Here is a 19,164-nt window from a genome sequence, read left to right on the forward strand (position 1 = left end):
AGAAGGACTAAATGACTTGTCAGTGGCCGATGGTATTCAGTGTAAATGTAAAGTTACAGGTGTGGGGGGGACAAACTATTTTCTTATATAAAATAATGAACATTGTGCTGACAAACACAAAGTGTTTGCAGTCATGACAAATGACTGTGTGAAAATAGCTCAGGTCTTGGTAGCATTCAAACTTCAAATCAAATGTTACAAATTATTAGGAAAGCAATAACCAGAGAGAAATAACCAGAAAAGCCCACTAAGCAGCTGTATAAATTCATGATCAGCAAAGCTGGCCAATGGTCTTTAATGACAGTTTCTTGATGGAGAACAGTGAAATAGTCTGGGACTTTTCAGCTTGGAAAGAGGTCACTAGGAATTGTACAGAAATCATCAGTGGCATGAAGGAGCTTGACAGGGAGAGACTTCTTTCTGCCTCTTTCTAAAAGAGCAAGTGACCATCAAGTTACACCACTGAAAGCCAAGTCCAAACTCTAGAAATTGAATTAATTTCTATGGGAAATTATGTAAACTATTAAAAATACTTGTAAGATCTGTTATGTTTATATTTGAACCCTAAAATACATAAGAAAATTTCTAAATTGAAAATTGTCAGATGCTGAGAGGATATTACTATTATATATACTTGTTCTATTCTTTTCCTTCTCTAGATGAACTGAAGTAGTTGGCTTGTGGCTTTTTCTGTAATATTTGGTTTTTAAGACAGGTCCTTTTAGAGTTCTTTAAAGATTTCCTCTGATTTTGATGTGTCAATATTATTAACTGGACTTTTTGACTTCAATCATCTTAGAAAGAAGGGTATGATACTGGTACCCACCTTCAAAACAGAGAATGGAATTCCCCTGGTGGCCATAGCTCTGTCCTTTACGGCATTTCCAGAGTGCCCAGCTCTTTATTTTCCTCTTTGTATTTCTCCCTCTCCTCATTTTTTTAAGATGAAGGAACCTGAAGCAAAGCTTTGATTTTCCTGAGTCTTTCTTTATCTTCCTATGAGTTTTCCCTATGGGAGTCAAGCACATAGCACTTACCTTATTATTTCATTTGAAATAACCTGAACTGGATTTATGTACACCTTGAAATGTACTCTACTTGCTCCCTCAACACTGCTGGATAGACATAATATAGCAGTGTGCTGCAGGGAGGCAAATGACTTAGGCTGTGAATAAAACAAATTGTATTAACCCAGGGGCACAGCAAAGAGCGTTGTTTTAATTACTACAGAAAGGAGTGTGCAGGAATGATTTACAGTAGGGCAGTCTTACAAACGCTGCGTCCGGGAACACAAGGTGGTGCTATTTACGCTTAACAGAGCGGATGTACAGCGCTCAGCCTCTCCTGCTGGCATTAGCCATTCCCCCCATCAGCTTCCCATGGCTTTGGACTAGGTTGGGACTGCAACTGAGCCCCATTGTCCTCCAGATGTGCAGGTACTAGCTATGAGGGGACATTTCCTTGGCAACTGCTAGGCAGCCAAGGAGTTCAGCTTGACTGTAAGGGCATGTTAATTTGTCCTTGTCATCTCTGGAAGGCAGGACAGCAGCACTAGATGTTTTGCAGCACCAAGTACCACAGGGAAATTTGGTATTATAAGAAATGACACACTTGGCTGTTTCTGGATAGAAGGAAGTTAGAAGCTAAAGCAGCATGTACTGACTCTTTACTATTCCCCAGATTAAAGAACTGCCTTAGAAGGATTGAGGATACCAGGTGGTGTGGTAGACAGCTGATATTTTGCTTTTTTACCAGCTTGCTCTGTGAAGTCAGGTTGTGCTTTCAGCTGTAATTAAGCAAGGTCATTATCAAGCATAAAATAATAGCTTCTATTCAGCTGGGTGAATCACTTTGAAATTCTCCATGGATGGTAGATCTCCCACTGCAACTACTTTGCTGAAAAACTGAGGAAATAATTGTCCAAAGAAAAAGTGAAATATTATTGTGAGTGTTGCTTGGAGGGAAATGTGATATTGCTAAAAGTTTATTGTTTCACTGGAAATAAGCATGATAAAATATCTGCAGTATAAATATACAACAAATCAACAGTGGTCTTTTTTTGTGTTGTTTGATTTTATAGACTGGTTTTTGGGTTTTTTTCAAATAGTCATTATGTCCTCAGCTGCTTGTTTCAAGATCTTTGCTTCACAAAACAGTTCTGTTGCAGCCAGGATTTTTTCATCTATCTGTAACATTTTCATTCTGAAGAGAGAAGTGCCGGAAGTTTTATTTGGTTTTCCTGGCCAGATTTTTTTAGCTGTGGGGGGGATGGTCATAGTGGTTGGTGTTGGGGGCAGGGGTGCTATAGGAGTGGCTTTTATGAGGAGTTGCTAGAAGTCTTTCTCACGTCCAACTAAGTCAGTGCCAGCTGCTCCAAGGTGGACCAGTTGCTGGCCAAGGCCAAGCCTGTCAGTGATGATGGCAGCACATCTGGGATAACAGATTTAAGAAGTAGGATAAAAGACCTGTGCAACTGCAGCCCAAGAGAGGAGTGAGAATGTGGGAGAAACAGCTCTGCAGACATCAAGGTCAGTCTAAATCAAGGGGTGGGTGTTCTCCCGGCACTGGAGCAGAGATTCCCCTGCAGCCCCTTCTGCAGACTGTGGTGAGGGAAGTCTGGCCCTGCAGCCCATAGATGACCACAGACACTCAGAGATCCACCCCATGCCAGAGCAGGTGGAGGCACCTGAAGGAGGCTGTGATCCCAAGGGAAGCCCATGCTGGAGCAGGCTCCTGTCAGGATCTGTGACCCGTGAAGAGAGGAGCCCATCTATGATGAAGCAGATTTGCAGGACTTGTGACCCCATAGGGGACCCACACTGGAGCTGTCTCTTCCTGAAGAGACACACGCCTTGGAAAGGGCCTGCCGTGGAGAAGGTCATGAAGAACTACAGCACTTTCATGAGGTCTCACACAAGTTATTTGTGGGGGACTGTCTCTTGTGAGAGGGACCTCACTCAGAAACAGGGGAGGCGTGTTAACAAGTCCTCCTGCTGAGCAGTGGATAATTGCAACTCTTATTCGACTCTACTACTGCAGGGAAGGAGGTAGAGAATTCAGGAGTGAATTTAAGCCTGGGAAGGAGGGAAGGGTGATAGCAGTGTCTTTTGAGATTTAGGTTTATTTCTCATTGTCTTACTCTGATTTGTTAATAAATTAAACTGATTTTCCCTAGTTGAGTCTAGTTTTAATGTGATGACACCTGTTGAATGATCTCTCCCTGTATTTATTTCAGCTCGCAAACCTTTTGTTATATTTTCTCTCCCTTTTCCGTCTGAGGAGGGGAATGATACAGCTGCTTGGGTGGGCACCCACAGAAGTTTAGGATTTCCATTCAGAATGGATTGGTTATTTCAAATAATGTTTGAGAAAATAGCTTCCTGCTTTTTGATTCTTGACAGCACTAGGAAACTGAAATTATTTCAGGAAAATCCTGTAAATAGGAAGTCCCATTCACTTTAGCATGTATGTATAAAATTTTCCTCCTTTACAAAGGAGAAGAAAAAAGAGCACAGAATTCTTTTGCAGATTTTTTTTTTAAAGGGTGTGTCCTGACAGATCTGTTGCAAGTAATTCCTGCTTGCTATTTATTTCCAAGAACCTAACAGATTAAATTGACTGGTTATGAGAATCATGGTCTTCTTGTATGCTTTATGGAGTTAAATCATGTGAATTAAGACTTGTAATTAAACTCTGAAAAATTAATGTTTCTGGAGCGTAAGGGAATGGTCAATATACAAATCAATATACAAATTATTTTCAAGAATAACAATATTCTTTGTAATTTTTAATCTCATTTGAATAGCCTACTGTTCTAATTGGTCATTTCTTTCAGGAATTTAATCTTCTATGTAAGAAAGTCAGAGTTGGGACTATTGTAGGTATCTTTCATTAATATAAGTGGCATTTCAAGAAAAATCTACATCTTTAATCAAGATACTGGTCTCTTCAAGAATGATTATGTTAGTTTCCAAGGGCTAACTACTGACAGAATATGTTGAAGGAATTTAATTATATTTAGACAACTTGTTTCCAATATTCAGGAATTACGAAATGAAGCAGAGGGGAACAATTTATCTCCATGGAGTTATGACTAAAACTGGTGGAAGACTAAGACAAGGCCTATCAAAGAACCATATACAGTGACATAATTTAATCCCAAACTGTTTAGGATATTCTGTATTTCATATTGAAGGATACATGGTCTTGTCTCACCCGTAAAAAAATTTACATTTGTTTCTTTGTTCATTTGCTTCAGGTGAGAATAGTCTAAGAAAAGAGTGCTTTTGGTTCACTGTAACTGGAAAGTCTCATGTCAAAAATCTTGTTGTAATAAAACAAATTTTTATCTCACATACTGTGCTTATTTGGAAATATTTTCAAGAAATAAATGGAAAGATTTATTGCTGCTATACAATATTTGTACCATCCATGACAAAACAGTTCATAAATAGAATCAAAGCATTGTATAATATTTTCCAGATGTTTTATATGTGTTATGTAATGTAATCTTGCATCTAAAGGATGTAGCATGGTGTCTTCCGTGATTTGGCTGAGCAAATTTTTTTGTCACTTTCCTGTGTACAGAAAATGTGGTTGAATGAATTTATCTCTTTGTGTGGACCTGTGTTGAAAGATGAATTAAATTTTAATACCTCATAATGGATCACATCTTGTAGAATGTGTACTACTTAGTTCCATAGGAGACTACAGTTGCTGCTATGTAAAACATGAATTATCCTTTTCCTCCTAATTTATTTTTGCTTATGTAAGTCCTGCTGCTAGCCACCCCAACTATAGCTATATGCATCTTAATCAGTGTTTTCTTAATTCAATGAATTATAGGAGATGTTCTTAAAAGTTTTCTCAAATCCCGAAGAACAATAAAAATTGCAGTCCAGTGTGGAACTTTTAATACTTGTTTCAGTTCTCCCATTTAGCACCTTAAGGAACTTTATTCTAAGGAATAGAGGCACGGATTTATTTTCTTGACTCCAAGGGGGTGCAAGTGATACATCCAGGACACAGAGAGAATGCAAACATCTCCTAGTAATTGAGCATCCTAATGAAGGCTGAGAAAGAGAAAAGAATTTTTGCCCTTCTGTAAGATGGTCACAGGCACACTGCTCTGAGATATATTATTGCATGTAATTAATAATATAATTCAGTCTCTTACCTCAGATCAACCAACACAGTCCTACAAAATAAAATAGTTACACAGATTTGCATTTTTTCAACTTGTTGCACTCACATGAGCTGTGCTGTGTGCATGGAAGGGTTGTAATCCATGAGATAAAATTTTCCTTCCAGTAATGGGAAGATAGTATGGAAACTGATGGAAAACCATACTTCTGCATAATTCCAATCTCTGTGAAATAGATTCTTATCTATCTGTGTTCCTCTCTCAGGGCACTACTGAGGAGGGAGATGATTTCTACTTCCTTCTATTTCTACTTCTATTTTGTACAGTTCAAAATTCTAGCAATCTGAACTATTTTCATTTATTTCTACTGTTCTTGGACATGTCCTTTAAACTCCTTTTATATAAATCAGGATTCTTTTTTTTTTCTGCCTTGAATGCAACATTTTATTTATCCATATTAAGTAATTGACTTTAACTGTCATTATGTTGAAGCAAGAGGTTAGATTTAGTTGGAGGAAAAAAAAAGACACCAACCAAATCTTTGCTACACAGGCTGTTCCCAGAAAAAGACAAAACATCCCACAAATCATCCAACCACACTATCTATACACCAGGAAATAGCAGAGAGGATTGCTCTTGATCTGGAGCCATACCACATTGTAGAGATTATGGGCTTGCCGAATTTTGAGGATACATTATTCTTTCCCAAGAAAAAGACTCTTTTATGCAACTGCTATGTTTTTTATTTATGGTAACTTACTGATCAAAGCAAGGAATGCCTTCAGAGAAACAAATAGTCTTGCAAGGAACTAAATCAACTGCATATCTTTCAGTCACAGCACACAGCCCTTTCTTTGATTTTGTGATGAGAAGGGGGCATACATATTCAAAACATTGCTTCTGGGCCTGCTATCATCATCACTACCACCACAACCACTAAGCAGGGACTCTGGCAGCAAAAGCAAATTCTGGTCCAAGTTGCATATTTCCCTCAAATTCAAACAGCTGAGAATATTTAAAACTGGATCAAAAAGCAAGGGATATTGGGTTCACTAACATCTGCTGTTTCTTCCATTACTGTTACTTGATCATCTTGTTTTCTGATGGCGACTGGCAGGCATCAGATACATGTGCTATGTTTTCATCCACTTTGGTTGGCATGAAGCATGGATAACATAGACATGAAACAACAACAGCAAAACACCTTTGTAATACAGGAAACAGCACTCAGTGGAATACATCATCACAGAAAACAGGTGGAAGACTTTCTGGTTAATCATCAGATCAGACAGCATTCCTTTATCATTATATTGAGAAGTGTTTGCCTTTACTTGTTCCTCTATGAAAGAGGTCGACTCACCATTTTCATATGTTGGTAAATTGAGTCAGTGTTTGAGCATATTGTCCAGAGAGGTGCCTCTCAACTTAAATCAAGCTAGCCATTTAACCACAAAAAAAAAAAAAAAGCTCAAAACATCAAAGAAGCCGCAGTATTGAACATGAAAAAGCCTGTATTGGAATAGGGTCTCTATCTTGCATTTCAAAAGGCCATACCAATTGACTTTGTAAATAATATCTGAATATAAAATTACATACAAAGAAGAAAAAAGTAACTGTCTCTCAAAATATGTTTGTGACAAAAAAGAAAGAAAAACCTTTCTGTTTGGTTTGCAATCATCATAATTCTATGGTAAGCACATAGTTTTTGGAAATCACCTAATTTAATTTGCAATCAGCTGGGTACATCAGTTTAATTAGAAAGAAGTAAGTTATCTTCAGATTTTACATAAAAAAGGTTTCCTTCTAGTCTAAAGTTGTCCTAGACTTTTAGTCTAATCTAGTATTTTAGTCAGTTAGCAGCAAAAGGTGAAAACTTCCAGTGAACCATACATCCTCACCTGTTTTAATTGTCTAACTGACGGTAAACTGTTCTCAAGATTTTTGGCTTTCTGCTTTAAATACCAACAGTTAATTTGGACAGCATGCCTCTATTACACAACATCTTACTGAAAATTAGATAAACCAAATACCACATCAAATGTCTCTGCAGGATCCTTGACTTATAGGCAGATGTAGGAGTTTTCTTGTTGTATTCTCTTTTACTTTTTTTTTTTTCTTGATTACCTGGTATTAGAATTGTAAGCTTAAGCAAACTCTAAGCTTCCAGCTTACATATGAATATTAACACTTTCCCAGCCTTAAGGCTAAGATGTGCTAAGTGGTACATGGGTTATTACTTTAATTAACCTGACTTGCTGTGATTATCTCAGACTGCTAATCATGGCCCAACAAGATACATATGACTCACATGTAAATAGATCCCCGTGCTCTAAGTGGGGAGCATGTATCTGCATACATAACACTCTTGCTCTATGGGGAATTACTGCTTTTTCTCGCCCAGTTTCTATCTAGTTTTTTCTATCTAGTTTTTATGGCTTACCTACGTGAGCATCTCTCAGACAGATCTATATGTAGTATTTTTAAGAACAGATGTGCTTCTGATATGTATTTAATATTGTAAATACCTGCCTGTGCTAAAAGCAATCAAGATCTTTTTTTTAACCTTCTTAGTACTCTATACTTGACATGATTCAAGACAGACAATTCTGACTCACCAGTCATGACTTGAATCACCAAGTCTTATTTTCTAAATAAGTACCTTAAAGGTGATTTCAAACGTAATTTGAAAGCATGAGATGGAAGTATTGGAGTGTATCTGAGGGTCACTGAGTATTGGAACAGGTTGCCTAGAGAGGCTGGGGCATTTCCTTCACTGGAGGTTGTTAAAAGCCCTCTGGACAGAATCCAGAGTAATATGCACTAGGACACCCTACTTGAGCAAGGAGGTTAAACTGGATAACCAACAGTGGATCTTTCCAACCTTAATCATTCTGTGGCTTGGTCATTCTGTGGAGGGGAGGAGGTGACCAGCAGGTAGTGATGATGATGATGCTGATGATAATGAGGAAAGACTCAACTCAGCTTGTCTTATTTCAAGATTAATTACAATTTAATTTGAAAAAAATTAAATATATTCCTACGTGTTAGCTCAGCATATCCAGGTAGGCTCCAAGATACAAATATGAAGCCACATGCAGGTATATTTAACTAGAGGACAAATTTCAAGTTAGCAGTTAGGTAAATATTTTAAACCTGCCAAACTGTGGTAATAATAATAATAAAAATTTATCATAGGCTGTATATATTTGAACCACATATGCTTGCAAGATCATAAAAGATTTAATAAAGTTGACAAAGTAAGTTAATTAAATTAATAAAGCACTTAAATTCCAGCCTTGCACCCACTTTTTCTTTCTTACTCATCTTCTTGAATCAGAAGAGTGGCCACTAGCAACCTTCAAACCAACAGGTAAATTCTCATTCAACAGATTAGGATTATAACCATAATACTTCAGTTCTCATGGTCACATGGCCAGGCTAAATTTGGTGCCTTTGGGGATGGTTTGAAAACATCTGGAAAAGCACTTTTTCTTTTAATCTAAATGGATCCTAACATGAAAAGCATCCCATGTAGTTGATCTGAAATGCATATGAACAATTTTGATATCTGGAAGAAGTTGGGTAAAGTTGTACTTCGGCTAAAGACTTGAGTAAAGTATTAAGCCAGAATCGTATGATGTCTCCCTGCTTTCTTCACTTTAGAGAGGCAAGACTGATGTGGTGTAAGGCATTGGGACAGAATATAAACTGGAGAACATAGAGACTCTATAAGGACAACCCAGGGATGATCTAAGTCAGAGGCTAGTCCATCATGTGGGTTGCGGTGGAGTACTATCTGTCAAGTATCTGTAAAGTATCACTGTATCACTCTCTGCCCCAGGAACTCAAGAATGAGGGTGGCTATGCAGGTATTGCCTTGTCTTGGAGTGTATTCCATCCAGAAGAGGTGTTCCCACAACAGCATGTGTAAAAAGATGAGCCTGCCTTTAAAATCCAAATAAACCAAATAGACAGAAGCAAGCAACTTGCTGTTATGTGAAAAATGTTCCAGATTTAGTCAGGTTAAAAAATGCTCAAGTCACCATATTTTGGATTTTTTCAAAGTAAGAAGTAAATTAAATAGTAAATTCTTCTTATACTCCATTTGATTTACTTAGCATGATAAAAAAAAAAGCCTTAGTGAAAAAACCATTTTTTTCATTCACTTTGCATTTTCTTGTGAAGTTATCACAGACAGATTAATGGAAATCAGAGTTACAAAGTAAGGATTTTCTGATCTTTACCCTTAATAAAGTCTTAGTCTGAATATTTTATGGTTTTTTCAGCAGTTTCAGCAAAAAGGCAAATGTGTGTGCTTGTGTATGTTCATGCACTTATGCATATCAATGTGTGTATGTGTTTACATATATCCAGCTCTGAACAAATTTGTTCAGTTCACACAATGCCTATTTGTCTTTTTGTGTGTTATACGACAGTACTGCTATTTAAAGTTTCTCAGCCAAAGGCCAAAAACTTTGCTCATGGGCTTTAGATAGATGTGCAACCTGATTACTGAAGGACTTCAGAGGACAAGTGCAGGAGAAAAGTAGGTCAGATAGAAAGGAAAAAAATAGATAAGGGGCTAGAAAGAGATATTCTGAAGACTTTTTTTGTAGGAGGTTGTTTCAATGTGAGCCTTGTCAGATGCTTTAAGTTTGAAATTTGCATTATCACAGTCTTTAAGAGCTTATTTAAAGTCTGAATATATTAAGAAACTTGACAGCAATGATCGAAGTACAAAATATTTCCCCAGTATAAATGACTAGCCTAAATCTCTATACCTTGGGCAATGAACATCTTCTAGCAGATCATTAATCCCGTCAAAATACCCTGTCCTGAGGTCATTAAGAACAGAAAACTAGAAAAATAAAATAAAATATTCATATGCTTTTTTATTTTTCAACTATAGAATTTAATTGGTATGTATAGAACAGGTCTGAAGAATTATTCTCTTAAATGTTAGACAATCAGATTGACAGAATTGTCTCTCAAACTGCTATTCATATTATAATAATATGCCCGTAAATATAACTTTAATAATAATAAAAGTATTAAAAGTATGTTTCAAATATAAAACATACACTGAAGCTAAGCAGACCTGTAGGTTTAACATAAGAATTGAAAGTAGATTATGAAAACATTATTTCAAGCTTTTGATAAGTCAAATATATCATTCATATTAATTAAGCAGAATGTAAAGAAAGAAAGGTCTTATTATTGCAAAATGTCTTTGTATTCTATTTTTGTATTCATCTTGCTTTAAATATTTATTTTCTTAGAATTGCAATGTAGGTGGTTGGGTTTTGATGTTTCCAATTGCCTTTCTTTACAGGTGCGTCAGCTAAAGACATTGCAATTTATTTCCCATGCTGAAGTACACTGGACCTGTTTACTTGTCTCCATCAGCTATAAGGAGGACATATGAGGCATAAATCTACACTGCAGTAGACAAGGTGATACCTGTCCTGAGCCTAGGCTTAAACTAACATTCTTGAAACTGTTTCTCTAAATCTTGCTTATTCAGATGACAATAGCCACCAACTATATGGGAAGAATTGAATGATTACCTCCTGAAAGGTGTGATGCTTCATATGGAAGGCATGAAATAAGAACTGCTTCCCTCATGTGACCTTCAGATATGAGGTTAATTGTGGATTTAGCAGGTTGCATATTGAAAATTTTTGATGATAGCAACCTTCATTTAAACAAGGAAACTAGAAATTGTGTTAAGAGAGCTGATTTTTTTTTTTTGTTTCAGAGCATAAAAAAAAAGAAATAAACTGGTTAAATGCAATACCTATTTCAACAATAGGTATTGTCTCTTAAACTCACTGCACTGCTGATTTAAACTCTGCTGCATTTTAACGGCAGATAATGCAACAGAAAAAAAATCACAGCTACTACAAAAAAAATCTGCGTTACGTAAAAATATTCTCTTTGATAAACCAAATTGTAGTAGTCATATACTCTATTGTTAACATCTTTATAGATCACTTGGACTTGGATGTAGGATGGAAGGGATACTAAGCAAGTTCACAGATGATACAAAAATGGGAGGAGCTGTTGACTCCCTCAAAGGCAGAGAGTCCTTGACATATTAGAGGGCTGGGCAGTCACATTCCATATGAAGTTCAACAAGGGAAAGTGCTGGATTCTGCACCTGGGATGTGACAAACTTGGATGTATGGATAGATTGGGAAATGAGGGTTTGGAGAGCAATGCCTTTGAAAAAGGACTTGGGAGATCCTGGTCAATGGCAAGTCGAACATGAGCCAGCAGTGCCCTGGCAGCCAGGAGGGGTCAACCCTGTCTTGGGGGACATCAGGCACAGCATGGCCAGCTGGGCAAGGGAGGGGATTGTCCCTCTCTGCTCTGCACTGGGGCAGCCTCAGCTCGAGTGCTGGGACCAGATTTGGGTGCCACAATAAAAAAAAGACATTAAGTTATTGGAGGGGGTCCAAAGGAGGGCCACAAAGATGGTAAAGAACCTCAAGGGGAAGTTTTATGATGAGTGTCTGGGGTTACTTGGTCTGTTCAGCCTGGAGAAGAGGAGACTAAAGAGAGACCTCACTGCAGTTACAACTTCCTTGTGAGAAGAAGAGGAGAGGTAGTGATCTCTTCACTCACATGACCAATAAGAAGGGAATGGCCTGGAATTGTGTCAGGGGAGGGTTAGGATGGATATTACAAACAGTTTCTTGATCCAGAGAGTGGTTGGGCACTGGAACAGGCTACTCAGGGAAGTGGTCAGAGCACCAACCCTGGTGGAGTTCAAGCAGCATTTGGGCAATACGCAGGCACATAGTGTGGGTCATGGGGATGGTGCTGTTCAGGGCCAAGAAATGGAGTCAATGATCCTTGTGGCTCCCTTCCAAACTGGCATATTCTGTAATTCATGCCAGCATGAGTTCATTGTTTTATGCGTGTCTGTACAGTTGCATAAGATTTGGGTGGTTTCTCATGTTTGTGGGCATCTTAGAAATATTTTTCTTAGAGTGGCAGGAGGTGAAAACATACTGAAATATTTTTCATGCATTTTAGACACATTTAACTGAACATTGGTTCTAAATAATATTTTAACTGACTTAGTAAATACCTTATTTTCAATTTTTTAAAATATATATATTTTTCCCTGTACAGATAGGCAAATATAAAGCTAATGCAATTTAATAATTTTATTTTTCCCATTATCATTCAGCTTATGTTTTTTGTATATCCCACTCCAAAAATAAAAATGGTACGAGTCTGGTACAACATGATAAACCTATTACAAAGAAATTCCTGTTGCAAAGTTGAGCTTCTGGAACATTGCAAGAAAACTTCCAATGAAGTTTTCTTCATTGGACAAAACTTCCAATACCAAAAACATTGAATGATGCAAAACTTATGTAATTAGGTCAAAGAAATTCAATGAATTATTTGTATTAGGAAGGCTGATAAGTATCATATGCATCTCATTGTTTGGGTACTTTGTCAATAGTTGGACTTATCTTCAAAATAGGTTTCTGCTTTTTTTTTTTTTTTTTTTTTTTAATCATAGTTTCATCTTGTGGTCCTGATGATAGCTTTTCCACACAATGTTTTTTTTCAAGTGGAAATGAAACACTATTGGTTGCAGTGCACTTAAGACTGAGGATCTTTTTCCCATGAAGTGAGAAAAAAATTACAAGAGAGCCAACATGTAGGAAAAAGAACTACTAACTGATTGTTTGTTTGATATTTGGTCATTTACCTTCTCCCTATCATCCCAAAAGAAATAGTGTAGTGGTAAAACTCACTGTTGACCCATGCATTTCTGTGTGTACGTGTATACAGATATATATCTCCTACATGCACAACTCTATGTGTTTCTTAAAATTGATATAGAGAATTATTGGGAATGATATTTCACTGCAGTGTCTGTGCTCTTTCACATAAGACCAAGGAAACTTCTTTTCCAAATTTTCCAACTTCATTTATTCTTTTTTATTCTATTTAGCAAAAGACTCCGAATATATTCATAATTTTTATTTACTTTCTTCATTTAGAAGATACCTGGAAAGAATTATTAATGTTATTTCAAGTTACTTCAAGTAACTGTTGGTATTCAAATATTGTCTGCAATATATATATATATATATAACTTTAGAAAATCTGACATGTCCTGTGGCAGATAGAACTATTTATTTACTACAAAGTCAGCATATTTCAGGAATGATCAATGTTGGGTTTTATGTTCATGAAGTAATAGCTGACAAATCCTGTACTGATGAATAGGCTTAAAATCAAGAGTCAACTGGGATCCCAGCGGACAAATACATGGCTCCAATGTGGCAATATCCAAACAGAGCTGAGGGGTGCAGCTAAACAGGGAAGGCAACATACTCTATGGCACTGTCATGAATAAAAATATTAAAACTGTCACTAAATAACAGCCTAAACACAAGAGAGCTAAGATTATAAATTCATTATGTTAGTATGGTTTTAAAATCTTCTGATGGTTCATCAAAATGATGCAATTACAGTCATAGATTGTAAGGCTGTAAGGGGTATCCAGAGGTCACCTGGTCCAACTCCCTGCTCAAAGCAGGTTGCAAAACACCTCCCAAGATAGAAATCTCTCTACCCCTCTGGACAGTTTGCTAAGGGATTTTATTGTTCTCATGGTTAAAAAAAAAACAACCAAAAAAACATAATGTGCAACTAAGTTTTCCATGTTCCAAGAAATAAATATTTTTATGTCACTAGGATTTTGTTGCTTTTTATTCCACACTGTTTTGTAGGGAGTTTTTCTGTTGTAATGTTAGAAAATCATTCCTTGTGATATTTGTTTTTCTGATAAATTTGGATATGCCCCTCTCATATCAACAGAAGTATAAAAGTACAACTTGGCAAATGGCAAATACTTTGTTCCTTTCATTACTCAGACATTTATACGCTTACCTTGCAACATGTTGTGATCTCTTAAAAATGTCCGAATATTATGTGAGCATCATCAAAGTGTCTTTCTCAAACTTGGAAGGTTTTCTCACACCCTTTCTTCCCAGCTTTTTAGATTATTTAAATTGTATAATGGACTATAATTTCATTTTTAGTTATTAGAATGTTATTTTAACCAGTTAAATTATTCTACTCCAAAGAAAAACAATTATTTAAATAAATCTTTGGTAATGGGAAATCAAGCTTACCAATATGTGCATTCAGGTTACAGCAAGGCTTTCTTCCAGTTTCTACAATTTTATTATTCTATTTGGGAAAGATTTTTCCTTCAACATATCACTCCAGGTGCAGCCTTCAGAACGCATTTGATACATAGAAACAGGATTTTACACTGCATCCTTCTATCTCAGTGGGAAAAGGTATTTCTCAGCCTGTAATAATCTGCAGATAAACAGCAAAAATTTTGGACATGTTTCCTGCCTACCTCTAAGTCTTTCCTTGCCTATTCAAGGCACAGCATAACTCCATTAAATTCAAGGTGTAAATAGCCCTGCACAAAAGAATAAAGGAGATTTATATTTGCATTATTTCAATTTACATAAACATAAAAGAATTATGTTCAGAGTCCAGATCACTACTATTTCTAGGATGTACAAAGCACACATTAGTCAAGGAAAAATTGTTAATGTTTTTGCTGCAGCTGTTTTAGAGAAAGACTGGAACATAAGAGAATGTCAATGTTTTGCTTAAGGATATTGTGATGCAGAACACGTTCAGATTCCTCTGCCATCTCTTTTCCAAATTTAAGTAACTTAATGGATGAAGAACAAGAAATCGAAATTTTGCATGTACCTACGCGCGCGCGCACACACACACACATATAAAAAATCCTTATATATTTAAATATCCCCACAATACCTGTAAAAATCACTATGTAAATATGAACACTAGGTATATATGTAGGGTTGTATTTGTGTGTACATGTGTGCATTAATTAATATTTTTAAAATATTTTATGCCCCTGTGTGCATAAAATAGCCATATATGTATACAGAGTTTGAGCATGAGAGTGAGCATACACATTCCCAGATATTTTTATTCAGAATTAATTTACAGCTTTATGGTTCTGAACTGAGAGAACTACATATGCTGTAATTCCAACTGTGAGTCACTGTGATGGAAATAAATGCTTAATGAAAATAGCCCATAAAACAGTTGCATTTAATAGAACATAACTGGAAAATAAGGAGATAACAAGGAACAATGATCCTCCCACACGTTTTGGAATATTTATTTTTAAAAAATTTCTTTGTAAACAACAATCTAATCAAAAACAGTCCTGAAGAAACAGTTTGTCCTTTGTTGTGGCCTTGAACTTTGACTCAAACAATTCTGCTCTGTAGTCATCTGGTGAGCATATGGGTATTGTTCATCTCCTAGATAAATGCAGGCCAAACCCACAGATAATTTTTGTGATGTTTTCAACTTCAAGCCAGACCATACTAAGGCTTGATTCTCCTCCCTGGGCTTAGGTGGTGGAGGATATATTACTAAAGATATTGTCAATTGGATTTATGGAAAGGAAATTTTTTTGATTCAGGTTTATGCTGTATAAACATAGACGGACAGCAGCCCCATGCTGCCTTTAGGTTAAGGCTGGGAGAGCTACAAAGTCTACAGCTGCAGGAATGCTGTACCTGGAATGGCACACCAAAGCAGCACAGCACTCCTTTCAGAGTTTTCTAATTTGGACCACCAGTGGCACTGGGGGCTTCAGCTGCAGACCCACACTGCACTTATGATGAGAGGTAGGGTCCAGAGAGCCACAAAGCCTACAGGTCCAGAGACAGTGAGCAGAGAAAAGACATGCCAAGGGAAGAACAGCACTGCACCAACACTGCTACCTGCACACATTTCTAATCTGGACCAACCATGGTAGTGGGCCCTAGGGTAGTGTCATTAAATTTAGAGTAAGGATTTGGAGACCAGCAATGCCTACACCTCCAGGGACACACGAGTGGAAGAAAAAGGCCAAGGGAAGCACAGCACTGCACCCACATCCTTGTCTTCACAGCTTTTTAAGATGGGCTACCTGTGTCCCAAGGTTAAATTATGCTTTGAGTCAAGGTCAGGGCTGGCCTTCATATAGCAACTACAGTTACAGCTTTGGGGACAGGAGGGATGGAAAAAGTATTCTAAAGAGGAACAGCACAGCTCAAACATTTCTGCTTGGAGAAATTTCTGATTTGGGCCACCTAGGATGCTGAGAACCTCAGCCTCACCCTCCAAGCTGCCATTAGGGTCAGGATTAGGGTGCAGAGAGCCATGAGGCAAACTGCTCCAGGGATGCTGTACCTGGAATATGCATGCCAAAGGAAACATGGCACTGCACCAACATTCCTGCTGCCAGAATTTGGGACTGAGAAACACAATCTTACACCTAACACCTTATACAATCATAGACTGATACAATGCCTTTAGGTTGGAAGGGACAGAGACTCCGAGGCGAATTTATCATTCTCTACAACTTCTTGAAAGGTGGCTGTAGTCAGCTGGGGGTTGGTCTCTTTCTCCAGGCAGCAACTGGCAGAATGAGAGGTCACAGTCTCAAGCTGTGTCAAGGGAAGTATAGGTTGGATATTAAGAAAAAGTTTTTTCACAGAAAGAGTGATAAAGCACTGCAATGGTCTGTCTGGGGAGGTGGTGGAGTCACCATCCCTGAATGTGTTTAAGGAAAGACCGGATGTGTCACTTGGTGCCATGGTTTAGTTGAGGTATTAGGGAATGGATTGGACTTGATGATCTTGAAGGTCTCTTCCGACCTTGTGGTTCTGTGGTTATAGGTCACTTAATTCCAACTCCCCTGCCATGGACAGGGACACCTTTCATTAAACCTGGTTGCTCAAAGCCCCATCCAGTCTGACCCTGAACACCTCCACAGAAGGGGGACACCCACAACTTTTCTGGGCAACCTGTTTCAGTGCCTCATCACCCTCACAGTAAAGAATTTCTTCCTAATATCTAATCTAAACCCACTTTCTTTCAGTTTGAATCCGGTCCCCCATGTCACTACTTTTTACAAAGTCCGTCTCTGTCTTTCTTGCTCACTCCCTTCAGGTACTGGAAGGCTGTAGAGCCTTTTTTTCTCCAGGCCAGTTCTCTCAGCCTGTCTTCACAGTAGAAGTGCTGCAGCCATCTGACAATATTTGTGGATTTCCTCTGGACTCACTCCAACAGTTCAAAGTCCTTCTAACACTGTGCACTCTAGAGTTGGACAAAATCCTCAGCTGAGGTCTCACCAGAGGGGTAGAATCATCTCCCTCAACCTGCTGGTCACTCTCCTTTTTTTTGAAGCTCAAGATATAGTTGGTTTTCTGGATTACAAGCACAAATTGCTGTTATATTGCTCATCTCATTCACTAACTCACCCAAATCATTCTCGCCAGAGCTGCTCTTAATCCATTCACTGCCCAGCCTGTATTTGTGCTTGGGATTGCCCCAGCCATGTGCAGGAGCTTGCACTTGGCCTTCGTGAGGTCCACACGGGCCCAGTTCTTAAACCTGTCACGGTCCCTCTGGACAGCATCCCTTCCCTCCAGTGTGTCAACTGCACCACACCTTGGAGCTCTGTACATCTTAAAAAATAATCACTGAAGTTCAAATGATAAAAATAATTATTTACCAGAAACTCAACATTTCTGTTAAAAATCATTTAGCAATGAAACAAATCAAGTCATAAAAATATTCTCTGTACTTTTTCTTGCAGAAATGGAGATACTGTAAATTCGGTCTATTTGCTGAAGTTAGTGTAGAATTCAAATCAATGTCATTAAAAAGATATCTATCGCATTTTGATATTTTCTGCATATTTTACTGTCCATTTGACCCTTCTGATAACAAGGATATGCTCAGACCGTCTCCAAAGAAAAAAACCCCACAACCCTGAAATATAAAATCAATGTAAAATGACAGAATGCAATGAAAGCAATTTTGCAGCATCAAAATTTAAATGAGCAGCAGGACTTCTGGATGCTTATCAAAACCAAGCCAACTAATATTTTAAAGTGTGACTGTTATTCCTGCATACACTAAAAAATAATAGAGTGAGCCAAAGCCAGTAAAATCCTGTGTCATCACAGAAGAACATTTCAATAGAATTAGCATCCATAGCAATTTAGAAGTTGGTTTGCCTTTGTGGAGATTTGTTTTGGTTTGTTATTCCATCACAAGTGTAAGTATTTCTGTGGCTCAGGCTGGCATCCGTAGTATCATACAATTTTATAATGTCTTTTGTTTTATCTAGAAGTACATGCAATTCAGTTGTTTACACACCTGACATTACCACCTTGTCGGTGTAAGGGAGGAATCAACTAAATGGGTATTTCCTTACATGGTTGCGTGGTTGTGTTAATTATATATAGTCACAACTCTAAACATACGTCATGTCTACTTTTTTGAGAGCTGATTAAATGAAATCTATCTCCAGTTATTTAGAGTATGGTTAATTTTTTTCTTTTTTTTTTTCTTTTTTTTTCTTTTTTTTTTTTTTTTTGTAAATACCAGTAATTTAAAATAACTGAAGCTCTTCTGTAGCCTTTCCCTGAAACAGCCAATTGGGATAAAAATTTCATTGTACTGTGCTGTGGACATGGCACTTTTGCGTGTCATACACAAATGTTCCTTCAAGTTCTGTTTTAGAAATGGAAATTATTTGTTTTTCACTTATCACTGTTTCAAATTTAACAGGATTCTTTCTGGAAATAAAGTCTCTTAGTCAAAGCTGATTGAACAAGGTTGGTGATACTTTAGCATCCAGTTCTTAGTCTTTTTCCAGAAGGCTACTGACAGAACATTTTCTTAGGAATCATCTTGCCTCGAGCAGCTGACATTGCCTTTTAGTAAAAAAAAAAAGTGAAATACATTTCTATTTCTCAGAGATTTTTTTCTTATATTCTCTGGTCACTTGATCTGGTCTAGGTAACAGATCTCACTATAAATGATGATAAAAAAATAACAGATAAAAAAAGGTAATTAAAACTAAAAACTGGAATGTGTACTAGAAAAACTGGAACAGCAAATGTTTGTGTGGGATCCCACTGAAG

The 19,164-nt window shown here is 37.4% G+C and overlaps 1 long non-coding RNA gene across 1 annotated transcript in view; it reads left to right on the top strand.

Moving 5' to 3' along the window:
- Positions 1-19,164, top strand: part of LOC135298020 (uncharacterized) — a 57,219-nt gene that overhangs the window by 30,467 nt on the left and 7,588 nt on the right. Inside the window, exon 3 of the long non-coding RNA XR_010359980.1 lies at positions 10,476-10,596. This is a non-coding gene — a long non-coding RNA (uncharacterized LOC135298020). The remainder of the gene's footprint in view (positions 1-10,475; positions 10,597-19,164) is intronic.

This window comes from Passer domesticus, chromosome 3 (genome assembly GCF_036417665.1).
Source record: "Passer domesticus isolate bPasDom1 chromosome 3, bPasDom1.hap1, whole genome shotgun sequence".
Taxonomy (NCBI): domain Eukaryota; kingdom Metazoa; phylum Chordata; class Aves; order Passeriformes; family Passeridae; genus Passer; species Passer domesticus.